This window comes from Lepisma saccharinum, chromosome 11 (genome assembly GCF_977018435.1).
Source record: "Lepisma saccharinum chromosome 11, izLepSacc3.1, whole genome shotgun sequence".
In the NCBI taxonomy this organism is placed as follows: domain Eukaryota; kingdom Metazoa; phylum Arthropoda; class Insecta; order Zygentoma; family Lepismatidae; genus Lepisma; species Lepisma saccharinum.
Window position 1 is genome coordinate 39,683,160 of NC_139239.1, and position 24,564 is coordinate 39,707,723.

Consider the following 24,564-nt stretch of genomic DNA (forward strand, 5'->3'; position numbering starts at 1 on the left):
TTCATTAATTTCATCATATCATCACTCATCCCCATCTTCGCAAATTAGCCAACAGTGGCACAAGAGGTGAAGTAAAATAAATCAAATCAAATCAAAATCCTGTAATTTTTGGATTATGTTTTTTTGATATTAGGATTAATATATATATTACTAAATTTTACTATAATTTTGTATTATTTATGATATAATTGTCATGATGAATTCTAGCCGCCCCTGAGGCGGAGTGGTTAGCACATCGCGCTACGACGCCAGGGGGCCCGGCGTCATCATGTCATGACTTATCCCTATATTTGCAAATTAACCAAAAGTGGCACGAAAAGCGGAGTAAAATAAACTAAATCAATAAATCATGCTGAATTCTTTGGTTACCATTAGTCGATCAATATGTGGCAAGTATTAGGGTAAGAGTTCGCCCTTGATGTCAATTTCTGTTCAGTTACCTTCTCGTAATTACTTTTATCATGTGAAGTTAATGTTAAAAGGGGAAGAGTAACAATTATGCACCAGTTGTGCAGTTATATCAATATCGTCGGAATGGACACTAGTGCTAAAAGAAACCTTCACTATACAAGAAAGTATAAATTTCTCTCCATGTTGCACGTGGAAGCGGTTTTTTTTAAGGAGATTATTAAGCTAGACACGATGTTTGAAAAATATGATCAATACGTATTTACAAAATCCTTTCTATTCCTTATGGGAAATCAACTTCAACTGACGGGTAATCAAATGGGAGTTTGGACTTTTCCTACCAGTAAGACATAGTTCAACGTGTCCTTTTTCCGTCCATGTACTATTCTACGTCATTTGATGTTTGTTATTCCCGAGAAAACGAATAAAATAATGGTTCCATAAGCGTAATGCATTTCTCCTTGCCTCCTACGGCGGCCATCCTGGCAGTGTTGTCAAACCTGATGTGCATGAAAGAGCTACGTTTCACCTTAAATATAGCTAAAGTTGACTCTCAAGGAGCTAGATTAACGAAGGCTGCGTAAAGTGCCTCCTAGGACAATTTTAGGTGTTAGAGGGGTGGGGACACTGCTAATACCGTTAACTTTAAAGTGATGACAATTTATTTTTAGTTTTCACCGTCTAGATCGCCCATCTCAATAATCCACCAATGGTTGCATGAAATTCGAAATAAAGGAATACCGGATAACAATATTATGTCATCTTCACGTCAGCTACGGCACTATAAAAAGCAGCTGAGGAGGTAAGAGGGGGTGGGGCGACGCAGCGAATATAATATCACATCGCGTGCAAAATATATACTCATGGCAAAAGTTGGTCTTTGTGAGCCGGAGCCAGTGATGGCATCATAGTGGGGCAGGAGGCGGGTGGAAAATACCTGGTCTGGAAAAGTCAGAGAATCATGCTTTTACAAAATTATAGACACACTGCTACTCACCTTTTGTATCATGCAATACAGCTAGTCGATATCCACAAGTTTCAGTAAATATATATTGAAGAAGACTTTCAGAGCTGTTCAGTGTCTGCTTAATCTATTTGTGGCTGCGTGATGGAACCAGCCTTCATCTTTCAGGAGTACTCAAAAAGTTTCACAAAGAGACAATAGAAAGAAACATGGACGCAAGAGAGAGGGATAGCCTTGTATTTCCTACTTCTACCTTCGTCATTCTTTTCCGACCTATGCCAACTCACGTCACCAGCTTCATTCTTTCCACGCAGCTTCTTCCTTTATTAATGGCTCCTCTGTCAGGAGATTTAACACGGTGCCCTGCCGTCTTCTTGATCGATGAAGAAGAAATCGGTGGCTTCTGAAACAGTTCTTAAAAATACCCGAAGACATAGCACAGAGTTCAGTGAACAGCTAGCTTGCCCATGCAGAGGGTGAACGGACTTCCATAGCCGAGTATGTGTGTGTGAGTATTTGTATGCGCTTGTATGTCCGTGCGTACTCGAGTGACCGTGAGTCGACCTTGGAAGGAGCATGGAGAGAGAATCCTGACCAACTCACTTCGCGGCTCAGACAATAGCGACAGCCACCTGTTGTCTGCTTTCCTTTCCATCGACTCAGGTTGTCATGTGGTGCGCCGACTCCCAGCCTCCATACTCTGAATTCACGAAGCTCGGATTATTTACAGTTGCAGATCAACAACCAGATCTCGTGGTGGGCGGCGGCTGTCGCGCGCTAGGATTTTGTTAGCTTTAGACATTTCCACGGGCAATCTTTTAATTGTAGACGTCAAATGTGGGCAGCTTCGTACGAGAATTGTAGGGATGGTATCAACACCAAGAGGACATTGTAAATATTAGACGGGATCGAGATATACTCTTCCTGAGCGTCCATTCATCATATCATCACTCACCCTCGTCTTCGCGATTTGCCAAAAAGCGAAATAAAATAACCCTAATCAATCAATGAATCTGTTTGTTAATGTCTTCCAGTCAGTCCCGCATGGCCCCTATCGTCTGTATCCCTCTTCTCAAATCTACCCAACCTTATAAGGAGATGAGAGCACAATTAGTGTTACTCCACTTTTCATGAAAATCGAGTTACATGTAGACGGGTTAAAGTTACAGTGGTGTAAGTCACTTTGTTAAAAAGAAAAAAAAACGGTCTGACCCACAGCACTTTGCTGATCAACACAACAGCTGTTTCCTTTATTACAAGACCTCAAACTCTCATCTGTTGACAGTTGAATGAATCTCTGATTTACTTCACGTTCTCTGTTAACAGATTAACATCTCGATCTGGTTTCTACGTCTAAGTAGTGACTTACACCCGTCCCTGTATAACTTAGAACTGTGAATTATCAACATTTCAGTGCCAGAAATAAGTATCTCCTAAGTTTCAAATTCTTGCTCATAGAGGCACCACTATGTTTGCGGTCCAATAGCTATTCTCCATAGTACTAAGCTATCTAAATGTGCCCTTTTCTCAAAACTGTCTTGGAGTTACACCACTTGTGCTCTGAACCCATCATACAATTGATCGAGTGGTTGGTTTTGTTTATTTTTACTTCGTTTTCTGCCACTTTTATCTAATCGCGAAGATGAGGATGAGTGATATGATGAAATTGATGGACACTCACAAGAACACCCATGGCGGAATTTGAACCCGTGACTCCTGGCGTCGTAACGCACGGTGCTAACCACTCCGCCACAAGGTCTGCTAAGCTATGTACGAGTAATTCCTTCTTTTACTTTTGCTACCCATTGCCTCTCATTACAGTCATTTGCACAGAGTTTCTTTAGCAGAACTGTTTGAGATGTGTTGAACCTGAAACAGTATGTAATACACACGGCAAGCTCGTTTTTCATCCAACTCGAATGGGCCACATACAGTGATTTGATTTGATTATTGTTATTTAGCGTCGCTTTTCTGTCACTTTTTGATAATAGCGACGATGAAGATGAGTGATGATAGGACACTCGCAAGGAACATCCATACCCAGGCCGGGATTCAAACTCTGACCCCCTGGTGTCGTAGCGCGCTGTGATAACCACTCCGCCATGAAGGTCGGCGTCCCATTCACTAGGACGTGATGCAACGCCAGTTTACAACGTCGAAGTATACTGGAATATGCACTCGGATGGCTACTGGGACTCAACTCGATTGATTGATTGAGTTGGTGTTCAAGTCCATTTTATGCACAGTAAGGCTAATCGGGACTGGATCCGAACCACTATGTATCGAACCCGAGACCCCTTGATTAAAAGGCAACGACGCTGCCGCTGCGCCATCGAGGAGGCCTGGAACCCAACTCTAATTCGTACCAGGTATTCTCACAATGATCCTAACGGCGAGCTTTTTCCGGTAAGTGCATGTTTTCACTCTTACTCACTTACAGACCCTAACACGCTTCCATATGACGATTCTGGAATAACGTAGAATCAGTTGAATCATTGCTTCACATGTGACGATCACTGCTTCTGTGTAACAGAGTTACGAACGACAGCTTGCCTTGACATTTGTGACGTTATTTTGCCAACTGTAGTGAAATATCCTAGATGTAGGGACTTGCGAAGACATGTTGAAAGCGCGTTTCTAGTAAGATTTGTATGTCAAGCTTTTGCATTTGCTTATTACACTGTTAAGCCTTGCTTCCATGTTAATAAAACATTAAAATGCTGACCAAGGCAGAATTTATTGTATAGAAAATATATACATTAAAAAGGTAACGTTTCCACCCTCTAACAGGGTCTTCAGACGAATATTCACACTTATTACGTATATACATGAACCTCATTTACTTCCACCATTTTAACTTCACGATTACGTTGTATTAAAATTTACATCGTCACAGATTCTTCGCCCCTGGCGTTGTTTTAACACATGTTACAATTGTTCTAGTGCTTTAAACAGTAATCTTATTGTTAATTTGCATCATGTTATATTATAAGCGCATTATATGCAGGGCTGTTCTGTTAATCATTTAATTCCAAACTTTCTTTACATTTGATTGACTCTATTTTTATTTTCAAGCGTCAGTGTAAAATACGGTGTTAGTGATGGAAAGCATTGTGCGAATTAGGCATATTTTTTTTTCCTGCTAACTTCCTTCGATACGGCGCACAGTGCTTCGAATGAAACAAGATGGAACAAACCTTTTTGGTCCATTGGGTGTGACGCACTTTCTTAGTACGCTTATCAATTGGGCGAAGCACACATAGTGCACGATCGAACAGTCAACAAAACACAACCAGTGACGATCACACAAAACGGTCACCATGTTAGCCCCCGTAGTTAAGTTATATGATATTGCGTTTGCACAACCACACCATACGTCTACAACTCTGTCCGAAGCATCTCTGGAGCAAACGAGCGAAAACAAGTCTCTGCGCAAGTAGTGACTCGGGAAGACTCGACCAATGAATGCGCGAGAAGGGGAAAACGTGGCTGCAGCTACCAGCCGTTTGCAGCAGCGCGCTCTGCTTTGCTCCACATACTCGCTTTCTCTCCTTCCCTACCCGTTATGCGCGGCCTTGTCGACAGATTCTAGAGAAGCCTTGATTGCGTTCCTGTACATTTGTTCTGCTCGTCATGCCGTATTCAGAAAATACCAAGCTTAAAGGGCGGTATGTTCAGGGCAGATCAGTTATTCACGTTGATTGAACTTATACTTTCATTATTTTACATCCCCGTTTTTTTTTTCCTTTGTAAACTGAGCGCTACGTTGAGAACTAATGATGGTGAGATGAAACTAATGAAGATACACTTGCGAAGAAGTCCAGACCAGGATTCGAATCTAGGAACCTTTGGAGAGGAGACATTGAGTCGCACACTCGAACACCTAGACGGGCAAAGACGCGAACACTTCAAGGGTTACCCTGTCAAGAAGAGTGGACAAGATTCGTTATTTCAAGAGTAAAGAGTAAAATTAATTAATCAATTTTCGGAACGTTTATCAAGAAACATCCTTTTTCAGTGCTCAGGTAGAATTCGAGAAAAGTTCTGTCGATTAGTTCTGAGATAATCGCGAATAAATTGAGCACATAAGCTTGTACAGGCTTAACAAGGTAAATGCTCAAACTTTTGCTAGGGTATAAGATGACCTTAAGCTCAGCTGTCTTTCTTTCTTTCTAACACCAGGAACTACCAAAACCTTTGCATAATCCATCTTACACACTGCAGTGGGTGTTTATCAGAGACTGTCTTATTGTGATGGTGAGCCAGTAGGTTTCATTGATACAATTTTCTTCACACACACTGTCCAGTAAGTTTCATTGATACAATTTTCTTCACACACACTGTCCAGTAAGTTTCATTGATACAATTTTCTTCACACACACTGTCCAGTAAGTTTCATTGATACAATTTTCTTCACACACACTGTCCAGTAAGTCTCATTGATACAATTTTCTTCACACACACTGTCCAGTAAGTTTCATTGATACAATTTTCTTCACACACACTGTCCAGTAAGTTTCATTGATACAATTTTCTTCACACACACTGTCCAGTAAGTTTCATTGATACAATTTTCTTCACACACACTGTCCAGTAAGTTTCATTGATACAATTTTCTTCACACACACTGTCCAGTAAGTTTCATTGATACAATTTTCTTCACACACACTATCCAGTAAGTTTCATTGATACAATTTTCTTCACACACAATGTCCAATTACTCTACAAAGTTGTTTTTTCAGTGTCTTGTTGACACTGGGTGTTTGACCATATTTAAGCATAGTACGTCTACTTTCAGGCGGGATTATTTTTTCGTTTTATCTTACGATGATTAAACTGTGATGGTAGAATAGATACATTTTTACATACCACGTTGATATATCTAGTAATAGTCCGCATGAAGACCAGGGGATTTGTGTGCACGATACATACCGTAAGCATAGGCATGCGATGCTCAAAACATACGCGTATTATGGATTTTTTTATTGTTTTATAAATATAACCTTCTTTCTGGAATATTTTCCTATACAATCAAAATAAATGTTAGACAGGCATGTATCTAGAAATATATTTCGAGGGGTTTGAAGCAAGTGCCTCAGAAGTAATAATAATAATATAAATGTTTAAATTTAAATAATTAAATTATAATTTATAAAGTATTATCTAAAATATGTAAATTTATTAATATTGCATTTTATTATTACATGAATACGTAAAAAAGATAGTATACGAATAGATATAACAGCGCGTATTTATTATCTAGCTTCTCTGTAGTTAAGATCGCCAAATTCGCAGACCTCCGTGGCAGAGTGGTTAGCACAACGCTCTACGATCCCATGGGTCTCGGGTTCAATTCCCGGCCTGTCATGGGTGATCTTTGTGAGTATACCATCATGATCTACATCATATTATCACTAATCCTCATGCGGGCCTCCGCGATGTCGCAGTGGTAGCGTCGCCGCCTTATAATCAAGGGGTCCCGGGTTCGATACCCGGTGGAGGCACACAGTGGTTCGGATACCACTTTAAACTGTAGGTCCAGTCCCTATTAGCCTTACTGTGCATAAAGTGGATTTAAAACAACAAATCAACCAACCACTAATCCTCATCTTCGCCGTTAGCCTCAGAGACGGAAAGCGGCGTAATATTAAAAAAATACAAAATACACACAAATACCAATCAAGTAGTAATCTATTCCCCTATTCCTTCTCAAAAACAAAATACCCGTACTTTAAAGTTGATTCTGCCATGGCACCATTAGCACAACCCGTGTGCAGGTTGCACGCCTATGGGCGTAAGGTATTTTGAGCAGACATAAACACCATGGATACTGTGAAAGGAAGAATCCACGCCAGCATGAAACCGTTGGCACTGACCTTCAGGAAACAACTGTCTTGTAGCAAGAACATGCGATGACTCATTTTTTAAAAACTTGATACTGCGTCGTGAACGTGAGAAAGTATGCGTCCCGGTTGTTTGCAGGAAGGAAATCCTACACACCCCAGTTCCACTGTTTCTCACATGTCACAGAAAGGTAGATCACCAAACGGATCGCTGTGAGGCTATTCTCATGTCTTCCTCCTGTTTTTTTTTCGTCCTCAACATTGCCTCGTTACTGCGTACGTCCAAAACTATTTTGCCGGCATTGGATGCAAAATCCCACCGTTTTTGCTCGGCTTTTTGGAAGAAAGAAAAAAACCTTGAGAGGAATGCAGCGAACGCCATGTGGAAGTTCATTGACAGGGTTTGTAACTGCGAAAACAAGTGAAGCTGCAGTTTCACTAACGAGAAAAGAATGTGACAAGACCAGATTAAGTCGCTGGCGATGCGGTGTTATGAATTTGCTCGAGCGCGTTGCACGGCCCTGCTTCCTTCCTATTCCTTCAGTCAGATTCCTGGACACTCTTCCTCAGAGATTGTCTTCCTTCTTTTTTCGCCGTTTTGGGGAGGATATTTAAAGTTAGTCGTACACGAGCGGGAAGAGAATTTCGTGACGTCACTGAAAAAACAGGTCCAATGCGAGTGGTTGGTCGGTTGTGCAGGAATGCAGCTTTGCGCCTTCCTTTTTGGTGCATTGGTATTCCTGTGGGAGAGTTGCTGGAGCATGGTTGCGTAGGACGCTGTAGTAAACAGAGGCAACCGGTTCCTCCGCTGCGTTCGCTCATCAATAGGCCAGCACGTGTTGGTCATTGGAACTGGGTTCAACGCACATTGCTAGCATGAAGGTTTCCTTTCCAGGCCCTTGGGAATGGTCTTGCACGCTCAATACGCATGCAGTGGCAATTTCCCTGCTTCGCTAGGCACGGCAGTTGTTGTATGCGTTGTTGCAAATGTCGAAATTGTGTGCTTTCATTAGGAGACTAATGAACCCACACTCTCACACTACCGTGTTAGCTTGGCCATAATAGTTCCTGGTTTTCTAATTCTCTTCCATAGGTGAACCAAAAAGAAAACGCGTGAATAGTCTCCAGCATGACGATGCCCTTGCTCATCCCGTAGTGCATGGCGCGCACCGAAGTATAGGCCTTGTTCGAAATGACATTTGAACATCATTCGAGAATCGTCTCGCAGTTCAGTCTTGAAGCCTTCGACTGGAAGGGAAAATCTTTCGAATTACACGTCGACTGCAGCGCCAAATACGATCAGTAGGTAAAACTAAGAATATATTGTTTTACTTGCGTTATAAACACTTGTTTTTCACCATATAAATCACATAGCATTTTAAAAGGTTGTTATACTTAAATTTCCGCACATTAGAACTACAACTAACATCTGGCTAACTTTAGACATCCATGATTTCAAACAAGTGAGTAACAAGTGCACGAGTCTAGTAAACAAGTCTACAATGATTCATACTGCGGGCTCGATTGCTCGTTTCATTGGCGTTTTCGAACTACACTAGGTGATGTCACGTCCGACAAGATAGTACTTAAAGCCTGGTTTTTGGACCTTTCGGACCCGTAGAAGTAAATCGAGATACGACTTGTAGCGGTAATAATAGCCCCGCCTAGTTCGCTGCACTTTTTAAATATCTCTGCACTCTCCCGTTTAGTTGGTTACAAAGTACAGCACCGAGCAGTCGTCTACTTCGTCGATTTGGTGTCACGTAGTGTATTTGGTGTCTGCACCGATTGTTTGCATTACGTTGTGGAGCGGTGCAGTGCATAATGTGGTGCATGTCACGTGCTGCGTGTAATCAATGAAATGTATGTCTAATGTAGCAGACAGGCATTTGTTGAATCTACACCGCTATTCTTGCATACATCGTCTACTTGGTCGAACGCAATTTCCTTGCACCAGCTTGGCACTGGCATGAACCTGCACTACACCTGGTGTCAAAAAGTGTAGACAACTAGACGGAGCCTATATACTGTTATGTATATACGTACCAGTCTATATTTTGACGGTGTTACGAGTTGATTCCTACACCCTCCAGTACTTGAGCGGCCATCGCGTTTGTGCTACTCTCGGCGTGACAATACTTGTGCTCATCTCCAGCGTCCACATCGACTGAGGTGCCAGCTCTTGAAGCCTTGTGCCTACGGGACTCAAAGCCAGGACTTCCCACATTCCACACAGATACGATAACCGTTACATTCGCAAGGTAAATTCGCGAACTCCATCAATGCTGCCCCGACAGCTTCCAGCTGGCCTTGAGTATCTCCTAACAATGACCTTAGGAGTGGGACTCCCCCAGTGTAACGGTTTGCACATCTGTCCGGAATGCGGAAGGTCTGGGATCGAGTCCCCGGTATGCCACAAGGTTTATAAAATGCCACGCGTGTAGTTTGAAAATATTAAGTAGATTTTCACCTTGAATTGCATTAATGCAGATCATAATTACTACGTGAAATGGCGCCGCAGAATGAACAATTTGGAATAATTTTTCTTCATATCTCAACCTCGTTTTCTCCTATAGTGGTGTAGGATTGTAGATGCTCTACACATCATTATGGCGAAAACAGTTCGTTCAAGCACAAAACCAGAGAGTTGTAAATCTAGAAAACGTTTGATGTTTAAGTTATACAAAATGTATGTACAGATAGGCTGTAATCGGATATACGTAATACTTGACCTTCAGTTTAAATAGGGATCCTAACAACTGTGTGCCTCCACGAGGTTCGAATCCCAGATCCCTTGATTATAAGGCAACACTACACCATTGGTGAGACTCCTAAACGTAGAAAAGAAAGAAGAAAATGTGTAGAATTTTGTTATAAAACTTTTACCGTAAGTTGTAATGCAACCACAATATTAATTACGTGTGTAGCGGTCGTAAAATATAGTCTGAAGTTAAAGTTTTTAAAAAGTTTTACTCCACATCGGTCTCATATAAGCCTGCATTTTGAGAAATCACCGCAAAAGTATAGTTTTAAGAAATCAATAATGTGATAATTACTATAAACTTGTTACAATATTAATATCTGTACTGTGAGACCTTTGCCAGATTTTCATATATACGACGAGTTCGATATATGGCCGCGGTGGCTCAGTCGGTAACGCGTCTGACTACCATGCTAAAGGTCCCGGGCTTGATCCCCGGCCGGTTCAAATCCTGGAACTTTTCTAACGTTTGAAGCGGCCCCGGAGCCCACCCAGCGTCGAATGACATGGGTACCTGAGGGAAACCCTGGGGGGTAAAGGCGGTCAGGGGCGTGATGCTGATCACATCACCCCCCCCACTCACGACCGGATCAAGAAAGTGTGGGGCGTTACCCCCACACCCCCTATACTCCTTCATGGCGTGGTGCTAAGCACAGGGGAGCACTTTACCTTTTTACCTTTACGACGAGCTTGATACGTCAATAGATAATTGCATATCGAAGCAAGACCGAGAACGAAATGAGTAAGGTCCATAATCGAGCATATAGGTCGTATGTTTTTATAATAGTGAAGCATAGTTGGCGCGTGAGGTTATGTGGCCCTCCCAAAATATCCGCGGCCACGCCCTTTATCAAAAGAACGGGCTTGCATTTCGGAACACAATAGTTCTCTAGCCGAGTTAAACAAGGTAGATATACGAGCGACAATATTGTACTGAAACTGTATTTGCTATAGCCGGCCCCCGTGGCGGAGTGGTTAGCACATCGCGCTACGACGCCATGGGTTCCGGGTTCGAATCCCGTCCTAGGCATGGGTATTTTGAGTGTCCATTCATCAATTTCATCAGTCATCCCCATATTCGCAAATTGTTCAAAAGTGGCACAAAAAGCGAAGTAAAATAAAGGAAATCAATGTAGGCCTATTTGCTATATTTTAGCTACCAAGTTACTGGTCAGAGCGGGATATATCGATAGTTAATTGCTTATACGCTCTTGAAAAAATTTACCAACAAAGACAAATTGTATTGTACGAAATAAAGTAACACCTGTATATACATTTCAGTACACCAAATTTTATTTTTGTATGCATTCATAGTTGCATACAGTGAATATCGAATGGTTCTATACTTCGACTCGAACTGACAAATTGAAAATATTTATACGAGATTGCCTTGTAGAAAGTCGAGTCGAGAAGGAGGCATGCCTCTGTATAAACGAGGCGAGACCGGGATTTGGTCTCGGTTGAGTCTGAGTGACAATGAAAAACTTATCTGTACCAATTTTACTATTTCACTACTTCATACATACCAAGCGGATATTATGTACCGTATCATTTATAGATAAGTTATGTATTAGCATTGGTGGCAACCTGTGCTCAGTGGTTGCTAATATTTTCAGTATAATTTTCCGTTTTTTGAGATCTCGTAGCGTTGAGACTAGGCGTCGAACAGAAAAATATTGCTAAGAAAAGTTGATTGCTTTGATGGCCTCTATACGCTGTCAAACTTTGCTTGTTGACACTTTATATTTACAGTATATATATTTCGAGACTTGAGTCGAGATTGAGACTGTGCCAAGTCTCGTCTCATTTTTGTGCCGCCCCTGCGTGGATGTATTTTGGATGCTGATGTTGTAGCCATATAGCCTTGAAAAACATTGCCGTTATTCAATCATTATAACATCCTAGTATACTGTAATGTGTGTTAATTTCATAATCATATTATATTCAGACAAGAGGCAATGCTCGATTCGAGGTTGTTTTGTGGATAGGGTAGCAATTTTGTTATTTTGTGCATGTTTTTCCATAACCCCACCCCTCTAACAACGGCAATCTGATCCTGACTCTGCAAGTATTTACTCTTTTATTATATAGTCCACGCGTTTACTTCGTTATCGTCGAATAACAAATAAAACCGCCGCCACAAACATGGGTGGGGATAAATAACGGGCGAGTTATTTTCGTCCAATGACACTCAACCTTCAGCCAATGGGCGCAACTGTCATTCTGCTCGTCTACTCCACGTGGAGTCTCAGTCACATGACTGCGCATACGCTGTTGCCGTACTTTGCAACTTCAATGTGGAGACCGTGGGAAGGTGGTTGTGCGCGGAGGGACAAGGTGGCGTAGAGTAGATGTGTGGCAACACTGTGCGTTGAATGTGATTGTTGGAGCTGGTGGGAGCGCTCAGTCGACTTCAAAGCTAGCCGGTCGTTTACGTAGCTAGCGCGTCGACTATACCATGTGATTCGAAATACCAATCGTTTAATATTTGTAAGTGGCGGTTTTGCGAGCCTTAGTCTCTTTGCTAAACAAACTAGTTCTATTATTATGTTACCCTTCTTCTCCAAGGAATTGTCCGATTTGAAGTTCCTCGTTTCTTTAAAGGAATTAATTAAGTTCGTAGGTCTTCCTTTCCTCAAAAGAACTAGTTCTATTTTTACGTTACCCATCTCTTCCGAGGAACTAGTTCCGTTCCAATTGCCTGCTTTTCTCACAGGAATTAGTAAAGTTCGTAGTTAGTAAGTAAGTTCCCAAAGAAACTCGTTCTGTTTATATGTTATTCTTCATCACTTCAGAGGATAGTCCCATTTGCAGTGCCCCGTTTCCTCAAAGGAATTGACGGATTTGATTTATTTTTCCTTCGCTTTTTTTGCCACTTTCGGCTAATCGCGAAGATGAGAATGAGTGATGATATGATAAAATTCATGACCGGACACTCACAAAGAACACCCATGCCCTGACTGGAATTCGAACCCGGCCTCAAAGGAATTAGTGAAGCTTGAAGGTTCTCCTTACCTCAAAGAAACTAATTTACCATTACCCTTCAAACAACTACTTCCCTTCCCTCAAAGAAACAATATCTATTTGTACGTAGTTACCCTTCTATTTCAAGGACCTCGTTCCATTGAAAGTCGTTAATTCCTGAAAGAAACTGCTTATGTTCGAAGATTGATTGAGTTGGTGTTTTAAGTCCACTTTATGTACAGTAAGGCTAATCGGGACTGACCTACAGTTTAGTTTAAAGTGGGATCCGAACCACTATGTGCCTCCATCGGGTATCGAACCCGGGTTCCCCTTCATTACAAGGCGACGACGCTACCACTACACCATTAGGGAGGCCCCCATTTGATGATCATACGTATATCTTTCCATGAACTGAATCCACAAGTCTCCTTCATATTTGAGAACAGGTTAACATAGTAGAAGCCGCCGAGTTAACACAAGACGTTTCTGTAATCACTAGATGGAATAGGATCTCTGATAGCACAAGGACCAAAGATTATTCTGGAATCTGCAGTTCTTCCATTGCACATTTCAACTTACACGCTCCGCCACGTGTGGCAAATGGAAAATTGCTCCCCCCCCACAAGAATTCCGTTTCGTCTACGTCACGATCATTGCTTACCATCTGCCATTCATAAATAAGAGGGGGGAAATCCAAGCGTAAACCTTTCGCTTCTGGCAGCTCATTGTGAGTTCGCCAGAGTCAAGGACGTTTCTCTAATCAAACTGCAATAAACGCTGGAGGAAAAAAAAACTTTCATTGTATAATTACCTTCAGTTTTGTCACGTTGGATTGATACGCCTTATATTATCACGGAAGTGTCTTTTTTTTTGTCCTTATGTAGAGGGTGATGCAAAAGGCTCCATGCACAGGCGTTTTCTTAATTCACTTTATGCACAGAAATGTTATTCGAGACTGGACCTACATTTTACAGTGGGATCCGAACCACCCCGTACCTTCACCTCCCCATCGAGGAGGGAAAATGTTCTGCGTAAACTGACAAAATTTGTTCCATTGAATTCGTAACGAAGACCAATGCGTTTACGGCGACTTGTCAAAGTTTAAATGGAGACTGAACCTACAGTGTAAAGTGGGATCCGAACTACAGTGCAATGTGCAATGGGCGGAACTTGGGGCCTAACTTTGAGGAGGGAGACAGAATCGAACTTTGGGCCTAAGTCTGAGAGAGAGGAGAATCGAAAAAACTTTCATCCCATAAAAATATCGCACTGGATTACTGAATTGGTTAAATAATCTGTTACATTTGCGAAATCACAAAGATTACTATGTATTACTTTGCTCCTGAGGTCCCAGGAGGTTATCAAAACTACCCTGACTTGTAAATTTTAATAAATCTGAAAATTTTGGGGGTGAGGGCAAGTGCCCCTTGCCCCCGCCAAGTTAGACATGTATAATGTGCATTTATCAGGTATCGAACTCGAGACCCTTTAATTAAAATGTGACGACGTTATCACCACGTCATCGAAGAGGTTCCATGGCGATTCATGTTAACACATATCGATGGCTAATAATATTCGGATCTTTGTAACCCATTTCCGAGAATATCCGTATCCGGATAGAACTGAATATCCCTATAAGATCTGGCCAGTTAGGTTTGGTTTGGTTTGCACTTTGTTTTGTTAGTCCCATACCAGTGGAAAAAGAGTGAGTTGAGGTCTGGAGATATTGCAGGCCAGTATTCAAACTTAAGTAATTCCTTCGAGGAAAAGCAGAACTTCCAATGTAACTAGTTCCTTGGATGAGAAGGTTAACGTAGAAATATAAATAATTATTTTGAGGAAAGGCAGACCAACGAACGAATTCCTTTAAGGAAAGTAGGAACCTCGAATGGAACTAGTTCCTTGGAAGAGATGGGTAATGTTACAAACAGAATTCGTTCCTTTGAGAAAAGCAGGAATTTGAATGGATAAAAGTTCCTTTGGAGAGAAGACTAACGTACAAAAAAGAACTAGTTTCTTTGGCAAAAAAAGACCTTCACTTTTAAGCAGGGTTGTTAAAGGTCCAGGAACTCATACATTCTAATGGGTTCTATTGGGTTCCTCTGCAGGACCGGAATCTTTTTTCTCGCACAATTTAAATTCGGTCCAAGTTGCGTATTGTTACATTGAAAAATGGTTCCTGGACCGTATTTTAATTGTTCCTCAAAAAAGGTTCCTGGACCTAATTGAAATGCTTTAAATATAAAAAGTTTATACACTGTCTAGAACTCATTTATGTTGACCGATTAAAAGTTGCCTTCTAAAAATGTTCGCAAGTACGTTTTACATTGGAATGTCACGCTGCTGTTGTAGAAAGCGTAGCACAGGGAATAAATAATAACGCTGTTGTTCTGTCGTGGGCCATTTTTAAAAACTCCCTTGTCGAAGAGTTCCTGTACGTAACGCAATGGACTATATTAGCGTGGCGTCACATTGAGCTCAAACAAACCCGTCACGTGTTGCTCCAGCATCCGATCCAGGAACTGCAGCCAATAGGAGCCGCGCAGCAGATATCACAACAGGGACAGGTAGTGTTGCCAGAGTGAAGGAACACGCGCGAGAGAATGGAGCTAAATGGAGAGGAGTAACGTGACTGCAGCGTTTGCGTTTCGCACATTTCTGCCTTGTACCTGAGATTCTCGAGACAGCCAGCACCTGGATTAGTCTTTCATGCTCACAAGTGGATAATTGTTAATCGTCAGGTCCATATTCGATCCAAGTTGCGTATTTAATTTCAATACGGAACTTGGACCCTGTTTAAACTAATTCGGGAAAAAAGGTTCCTGGACCGTATTGAAATTGAACCTGGAATAAAGGTTCCCGGACCGAATTTAAATACTTTACAGATAAAAAGGTTCTTTACGGTCCAGAACCCATTTACGCTTCCTGATTTTCTCTCCTGGACCGGAATTGAATTTATTTAAAATTCCTGTACCTTTAACAACCCTGATTTTAAGTCATTCCTTTGAGAAGGAAGAGGAACTTCAAATGGAACTAGTTTCTCTAAAGCCCGCATCACACGGAACTGGATTTCCAGTAGGTATGCCCTAGTTGGCGCTGGACTTGCTATCAATTTGCTAGTTTTCGCCTCACACGTTACTTATCAGCGTACTTGTCGATGGACTTTTGTTCCCATACGAGGGAAGTTGTAATGGCGGCCGCGTGAGATGTAAACAATGTATCACTTCACAATTTTAAAAGCCGATAACTATTCAACCGAGAGGAATAACGTTTCGTATAAAACGTTATTAGGTACAAAACAATGGCGCTGCTTAAATACATACTTTACAACGTTTAATGTACACGTATGGAAGCATATTTTAGTTGTTTCAAATGTAAATACCGTGCACTCGGCATAGATGGTATAACTCAACGCGCCTTTCATGCTGTATACGTTATACATTGCTGGAGTAACATTCCTACTAGAAATCCAGTTCCGTGTGATAGGGGCTTAAGAGAGAGGAACGTCAAACGGAACTAGTTCGTTTCCAAGTTCCGATCGGGTGGTGTATTTGAAGGTTGGTAATTGCTCAACCTCAGGTAGCGAATGCGAACAGACAGGCTGACTCCGTCCTCCAGCGGTTGACGTTGGTTACGATGCGACCTTGGAATGCGGGAAGGAAGAATAACTTGCGAACCGATGACGCGGTAGAACCTTGGTGGCGGTGCGTGAAGAGGAATGGGGTCAGGTGCATTCGAGCTGCATCCGCCCAACGCGTTGCCAGTCGAGCTCTTCGGATTGTCTGTCGGATGAACGGAGTTGCTCATGTTTACAGCCCGGATTTTCATTAACTTGTCAAATATGTATGTGTACACATTGGCGGATTAAGCGGGAGGGGCACGGATGCACTTGCCCCTCCCAAAAGGGATGAAAAAGTATTATACTAGAACGATTAGTAGTAAAATAATAATACGAAGTCTAGCAAAAATACATTCATCGGGTTTAGATATACTAGACACTTAAATGAGTCGGCACCGGAAATCGAATCCGAAACTTGGTAACAAAACAATGGCGTTACTGATGAAGATCTTTCTAGGTCAAATATTTCCCATGTTTGTGACAGTTTAGCTTAAGGAAATTAATTCTCAAGCTTCTTTCTCTAATCATTGTTAATACAAATAATGTAGAACTACTTTTGTTTCGAAGAAATCTAGTAATAGTATAATCTTATGATCACAAGATACTGGGTTCGTTTCCTCATGGAGGTACATTACACGGTGGTTCAGATTTTACGTTGAAAGTCCTGTCCCGATTAATTTATCTGACCACATATTTGACCTAAAACGAACTCTTGTAATTGGCTTGGATTTGAATATTATATGCACACACACACACACACACACACACACACACACACACACACACACACACACACACACACACAGACTGTTTTTAAGATATCGAAAAACTGCACATTATATTTCCAGTGTATGTAGCAAAATTATGGATACATATGTAACATTGCGCAAGTACATAACTTTCAAAAAACATATTTATTGCACATTTTTGCTCACATTCTATTTTTTTCCCGCAAAATATGCGCGTAGTGAATGATTGATTGAATTGTTGTTTTAAGTCCACTTTATGCACAGTAAGGCTAATTGGGACTGGACCTACAGTTTAAAGTGGGATCCATGCGCGTAGTGAACAAACACCGAATGAATACAAGGAAGTGGAGGGTCTCCCCGATGGCATTGTGGCAACGTTGCCGCATTGCACTAAAGGACTCTCGCGTTCAATACTCGGTGGGGAGGCACATAGTGGTTCTAATCCCACTTTAAACTGTAGGTCCAGTCCCGATGAGCCTATCTGTGCATAAAGGGTACTTTAAACCTGGAACAAGGAAGAAGCTATTATATTTTTCATTTTTTGCAAACATCTGCTCATTTTAAAGCGTAACAGACCCCCGGATCTCGATCGCTGACAGGAGTTGTAAGTAGGAAGTACTTACTGTCCCGTTTCCCGCGCTAGCTATCTCTCGGCAGTTTCGGTGCCAATGAGAAACGAGGAAAAAATCGTCTGCTGGGCAGCGAGGAGCGAATGGAAGCCAGAAGAGAGACGCTTACGTAGACGCTGTTGAGACGTTGCGTATTTTAATTGGCTGCCTGGCTTTGACTTTCCCCAGCACGGAGAGAAGCCAGCGATCAGCTAGCGCGGGAACCGGGACAGCTTGTAACAAACGGGGTATAGTTTGGCAACACCTGACAGGAGGGCAACGGAGATGATTGACTTGAAGAGGTAAGGAGAATAAATAGTAACGAGAGAGGTAAACGTGGGTCATTCGTCATTGGTCATTCGTAACTGAGAAAGGGGAATTAGCCAAAGGATTGTCAGGGTGAAGGAGCTATTTTCACCTACGACGAGTCAGGTAAATACCTATCTTGAAGGGTGTGTTAACCCATATCTAGTGTTGCCATTCTATTTATTTAGACACCCCTCGCAGTGGGCTGGGGTCCCAGTCGAGAGCCAGCGAGTGGATGAATGGCGAATTGAGCTACGCCATCCCGGAGTCGATCCCCGTTTCTAGGGAACATTACGAAATAAAGAACAATGAGTAACTCATATTATGGACACCAGAACAGTGGAATTTCAAACAGCCTATGTGACGAGGTGGTTGCCTAACTCGTAGGAGTTGTGTTTAAGGCGAGAATTTGTTTTCATAATCTCAAACTGATTTCAAAGTGTAAACGGTTCCAAGAGAAAGGTTAAAAAAAAGTCCGCTATGAGAGAGTATCAACATAAATTTGCTGAATTATATCATCCACAAGCTTTCACAGCGTATGTAGGTTATTAAGGCAAACAAATTTTCTCAGAACTTATGTTTGAAGCCTCGTATACCAACGCTACGAGTCCTCGAAAACTGGATTTAATCCTGAATATACGTACAGTCACGGACACTGCTGGGTTGTAACGATTCCATATAAAGTTAATTTATTCATTAACAACCCAGAAGTGTCCGTGACTGTACAACCACGCAGCACTGGTTCACAATTGCCACTGATGGAGTGACTTTGCAATTCCAATAAACAAAATATGTGACTTATCTATACATATTTAGGAAGCTATCCACTTTGTATGCTTGAAGAAGTCACATAGTAAAGTAAATTTGATTTAGTTAAACTTTTCATCGTACCAAAACCGCGAACGAGACTTGAATACAAAGTCTTACTTTCAAAGATTTTTCTTTAATAGACTGGTAAAATGTTTGTTTTTATTTTTGTAAAATGACAACAACTATGTATTTCAGTCTTTAAAGATAGTATTATTTGTATATGCTCGATTCTTTCGTGTATCGCTTCATGATTATCCATAATAGTCGCAGAAGTCAAACCTAGGAAAACAAACCTTTTTAAAGATGCTGCCAAAACGAGACAAATTATTTCAAAAACTACCACATGCAGCTCGAGTCAAATCTGTCGTTTGTGTACTGTCCCTAACCAGATAAATAAAACTTTACATTTTTCATTGCAGGAAAGTTTCTTTATTATGTCAGTAGCTCATTTGTAATAATTTATTTCAACTCATTAACAGCTGTGTTGTTTTTTATTAATTCTTTACTTTCTTTTCTGAAAAATAATTCATTGATTTTTCTTTATGTTTCAGGTACGTCATATTAACCAAGGTTCTGAAACTCTAGATCTTTTTTGCGGTGAATCGGTAAGGCACGTCACATATTGCTGTTGTTATTCAATAATCCATATAAGGTTATCCCAATTTATTCATACCAAATAAAGGATATAAACTGTTGTTTTTAATTCAGTCACCACAAAGCAGGGAATATCCAAACCAAATTGACATTAACAATATACACAGCATAGTGTCCTATTTGTAGAATGCTAGGTTTATCAGTTCAATAATTATACGTTGATGGTTTTCAATTATGAAATGTTAGCAAATTGAAAGTACAATCGTGTGAACACTCAGAACAATTTCAGTGTTGCAGATATTTAATAGAAAATAAACCCAGATTTTCGATAAATGTGAAATGTGAAGAGAAATTAACAGCATCCTCTAAGTGTTTCAGTCCTTCCAAAATATTGTTCATCTCTGATGAAGAAATATATACAAATTATTACTAAATTATTTGACGATTTATTGTCTTGGAAATTTATATTTATTTCTTCAAGGTGATTTTTTTTTTGTCTTCGAGAGCTTGAAATTCTTCTTGTACTAGCCTAAGGTCCATTTTTGTTTGTTTGAGTGAGTGGGTTTTTTAAATCACTTTATGAACAGAAAGACTAGTCGGGACTGGACCTATAGTTTAAAGTGGGATCCGAACCACTATGTGCCTCCACCGGGTATTGTACCCGGGACACCTTGATTACAAGGCGACGACACTACTACTGTGCTATCTGGGGGGCTGTGTGCGACATCTAAGTTACCGATATTATAATCACGACAACTGCAGACATTTTAGAGGTTTGGGGTTGAAATTCAAGCAGTTCCTGTATTCGTGTGTATTTTTGTTATTTAGCGTCATATTTTTTCTTTGCGACATTTAGCTTATCGAGACGATGAGGATGAGTGATGAAGAGATGAAATTGATGAAGGGACACTCACCCAGACCGGAACATGGGTGGCGAGTTCGAAAGTCGACTACTAAACTCTCTCGGCCACAGAACGAATCAAATAGCTTTTTTTGATTTTGTTATTTGACGTCGCTTTTCTGCCACTTTTGGATAATCGCGACAATGAGAATGAGTGATGATGTGATGAAACTAATGAAGGAACACTCAGAAAGAACATCCATGTCCTGGTCGGGATTGGAATCCGGGATCCCTGACGTCGTAGCGCACTCTGCTAACCACTACACCACGGAGGTCTCCGATCAAATAAATTAGTTCCAAGATACGTCAGGTAACTGGAATGATGTATTTCGGTGAAATCTGTAAACCCGTTTCAAGATGACATCGTTTGACTTTCGATGTCGGGGAAAGGGGGGGGTCCTCCTTCTTGGTCCTCGCGTGCTTCGTGTAGTGTTTGTGTTTAACTGTTTCCCAATACAATGCAACAGCGAGAAAAGTGCAAAGAGAAAGCGCGTTTAGGAAAGTTATTGAAGCCGACGTGAGCCTAGCGAACGTTCCTCGCCTGCCACTTCTGCCGAGTATGTTTGTATAGCGAGAAGTTCCCCACGTGGCTCTGTTACGTAGAGTTACTCTGTGTTTATTGCAAGGGCACGTAGGAACACTCGAGCTCGCGCTGCGAGGCTCAATTTACCCAAAACATCCTGAACTTTAAATTGGTTCGTGGCATAAGCATAGCCAAAACAGTGACGCGCTAAACTATGCACAACGGTCTTCAAATTTTTCAGTCGGTCTTCGAAAAACTGCACGTCGCTGGCAACCCCTGCCGTCATGTGAAGGAAGCTATGTTTTTTCTAGCGAGTTGCATTTCCTGATCTTTCTCCTAGCAACCACGTCTGGTGCATAAAGATAACGTAATAGCGATAATAATAACTTTAAAACCATAGGTGTAGGCTGACGTTTAATAGCTGAAATCTCATGGCTTATTTGTGCAAATATAATCTTCGTTGGCAGTAAAGTACTGGAGGTTTTCCCAAGGTGAACAATCACGTGATTTTATAGCACTGTGCAATTTACTCGGAAGAAAAAAAACGGAATCATAGTGCATAACCTCCAAGACTGATGCAACTGCTGCACAGTTCGACTTCCAACTCCAATTACGTGAAGTTATAAGAGTGTGGCTGGGTGAATTACGGGAATGAAACACCGATTGCCGGAATGGAAATTGCTGATTTCGAAATGGTTTCTTACTTTGTTTTGCTTGCACCATGGATGCAGCTGGTACCATAGCCAATGGCGTACCAAGATGGTACAGTGGGTGTGTTGTTTGGCTTGCACCATGGATGCAGCCGGTACCATAGCCAATGGCGCACCAAGAGGGTACATTGGGTTTGTTGTTTTGCTTGCACCATGGATGCAGCTGGTACCATAGACAATGGCGTACCAAGAGGGTACATTGGGTGTGTTGTTTTGCTTGCACCATGGATGCAGCCGGTACCATAGCCAATGGCGTACCAAGAGGCTACAGTGGGTGTGTTGTTTTGCTTGCACCATGGATGCAGCTGGTATCATAGCCAATGGCGTACGAGCCCGACCCTGTGGCCGAGTGGTTAGCACATCGCGCTGCGACGCCAAGGGTCCCGGGTTCGAATCCCGGTCGGGCTTGGTTGTTTCTGAATGTCCATTCATCAATTTCATCATTTCATCAATCATCCCCATCTTCGCAAATTAGCCAAGAGGCACAAAACGCGAAGTAAAATAAACTAAATCAATAAATCAATCAACCAATGGCGTACGAAGAGGGTACAGTAGGTGCAGACTTCCTAAAAGGAAATGATACCACTTGCAGGAAAACATGTATGATCTACGGTCATCGGCAATAAAAATGGGATACCTAGAACCTGAAATTCTCGCTTCCCTGCAAGGCGTTATGCGTGTTGCCAAACTCTACGGCGGTTGTAGAAGTTGGCATTGCAAATTTGCTATTAAATTCACTTTTCGCCTTGGAGTTAGGCAACACACATAACGCCCTCGGAGAAACGAGCATTTTAGGTCCTAGGTGTCCCATTTTTATTGCCGTGACAGTAACTGACTGTAAAATGTATCTTCGTCTTTAGGGATAGGTAAGGGTCAGTTCCAAGCCAAAATGGGATATTTGTGAAACATTTTAGAGGGGCGTTGAGGAAACGTGATTGTTGAGGGTGTGTGGATAATTCACTGGGGCACGCTACTGATCAGATCCTCTTGTAAAATAAGATGCGCAGCATGTAAAATGCATTATTACCACCAGTGAGATATGCACAAGGGATAAAATAACTAGCACAATCAAATTCTTACAGATGCAACCAAAAAATGGGTTATCCCTATTGACAGTGCAAGATGTGAAGAGCAACACATCTGCTGATTTTACCGGAACCAGAACGTGACGTAAGCAGTATTTGCGCCATATTGATGGAACGATAAGACGAAATGTTATCACATTTGGCAAATTGATTGATGAAGAAGCAGAAAAGTCGAAAATTCCTAAATGCCCAAGGCGAAAAATTAGGATATCTGTCAGGTGAACGGTAGACGAGGTCAAAAGCATCATATTTGCAATATTGATGGACAGAAAGGGCGGAAAATTGTCACGTTGCTCAATTGACGAATACAAGGAGGTGTCGTGCAAGTCTGCCACATTGATCAATATGTAGGTAAAGTACCCCTGTAACCAGGCACCTAGCCAGGAAGAGGGCTAAGGGGGCTGAAGCCTTCAACCGAAATCCTACAAATATCTAATTTAAATAGTGTGTAGTGTGTACTTCCTTAGCAGGAAGTTGTAATATATTGAAAAATTCATTTTCAGGGCTTCTGCCCCTAATTTTTACCTTTTAGATGCGGCTGCTGATAAGCATAGGCGTTGGGAGGGAATGCCGAGGGGGAAGGGCAAACGACTTCGTCGTGGATATTGACATCTTTCAAGTTTTAAAAAGGCAGAAATTTGTTATTTTTTATTGTTAACAGAAATAAAGTTATAACCAAAATAAAAACTGTATTACGAAGAAAGTTTAGTGTATAATAGAGGAACCAGGTTGTATTTTTATATTCTATAATTTTATCCAAAGAATAAATGGATCCAAAGCTTGCAATTTTCTTTGTGAGAGGTCACACAATATAAACTTTATGAGTAAAATTTACCTCTAACTTTTAAAGCCTCTTTTTAACGGAATGTGTAAAAGTTAATAACAAAATACAATAGCTATGAATTTTAGTACATTAACTGTACAAAATGTAAGAAAATAATGGACAACAGTTGAGTTGGATATTTATTGATACGGTGGATCGAGTAGCAGTGTGTCTCCATTTATGTAATACTAACAATAAATTTGGATTAAAATTGATTTATTTTCAATAACTTAATTATTGTAAAATAATCATAACTGGTAATAATTATTATTGTCATTGTTATTTCTACTAATCAAGTTTTATCAATGGCCTGATCCCCTCCAGAAATATTTTTGGCGAGGCCCGTGCTAATAAGGGATGACCCCCCTCCCCCCGAAATAAAATTCTTGCTACGGACCTGCCTGTAATGTTGCAGGTTGAAGTGAGGCAAACTGGCGCTTCTGCGCGTGATTTGTTGAAGATTAGAGTGTACTGCACGTCCAAGGTAACATCAAGACTTTACGGTTTTACCTGGGCTGGTACAGTCACGGGCACTGCTGGGTTGTAACGATCCCATTGAAAGTCAATGTATTCATTACAAGCCGGCAGTGTCCGTGACTGTACATACCAAGTTGAGGCACCGAGACCGACTTTTAGAAGAGAACGAGATCAGACCGTTGAAAACTTCTGATGAGACAAGACCCAAGACCCAAGTGTATCTTAAGACTTCGTGTCTTAGACTCTCAGTGTTGTTCGAGATTTTGTATTTTATGATTACTCAATTGTGAGCCCCACCAACCCGCTACCTTGGGCACGTCACTAGAGAAGAGGGAAGCGTTGGAATTAGTTGCATTGATTTTTAGGTTCCGTAGAGGAAGTGGGAAGTGTCGTTTTTCACCTTTTTCGGTATACTTTTC

At 41.3% G+C, this 24,564-nt stretch overlaps 2 protein-coding genes across 3 annotated transcripts in view; both read left to right on the plus strand.

Annotated features, from left to right (window-relative positions):
• LOC145994730 (uncharacterized) overlaps positions 1 to 19,700 on the plus strand; it is a 402,364-nt gene extending 382,664 nt beyond the window's left edge. The window contains exon 12 of the mRNA XM_083130940.1: positions 19,584 to 19,700. The gene's annotated coding sequence lies outside the window, so the exon portion shown is untranslated. The remainder of the gene's footprint in view (positions 1 to 19,583) is intronic.
• The window catches only part of Fs (Follistatin), a 236,829-nt gene that overhangs the window by 59,380 nt on the left and 152,885 nt on the right, over positions 1 to 24,564 (plus strand). The gene's annotated exons all lie outside the window — the stretch shown is intronic.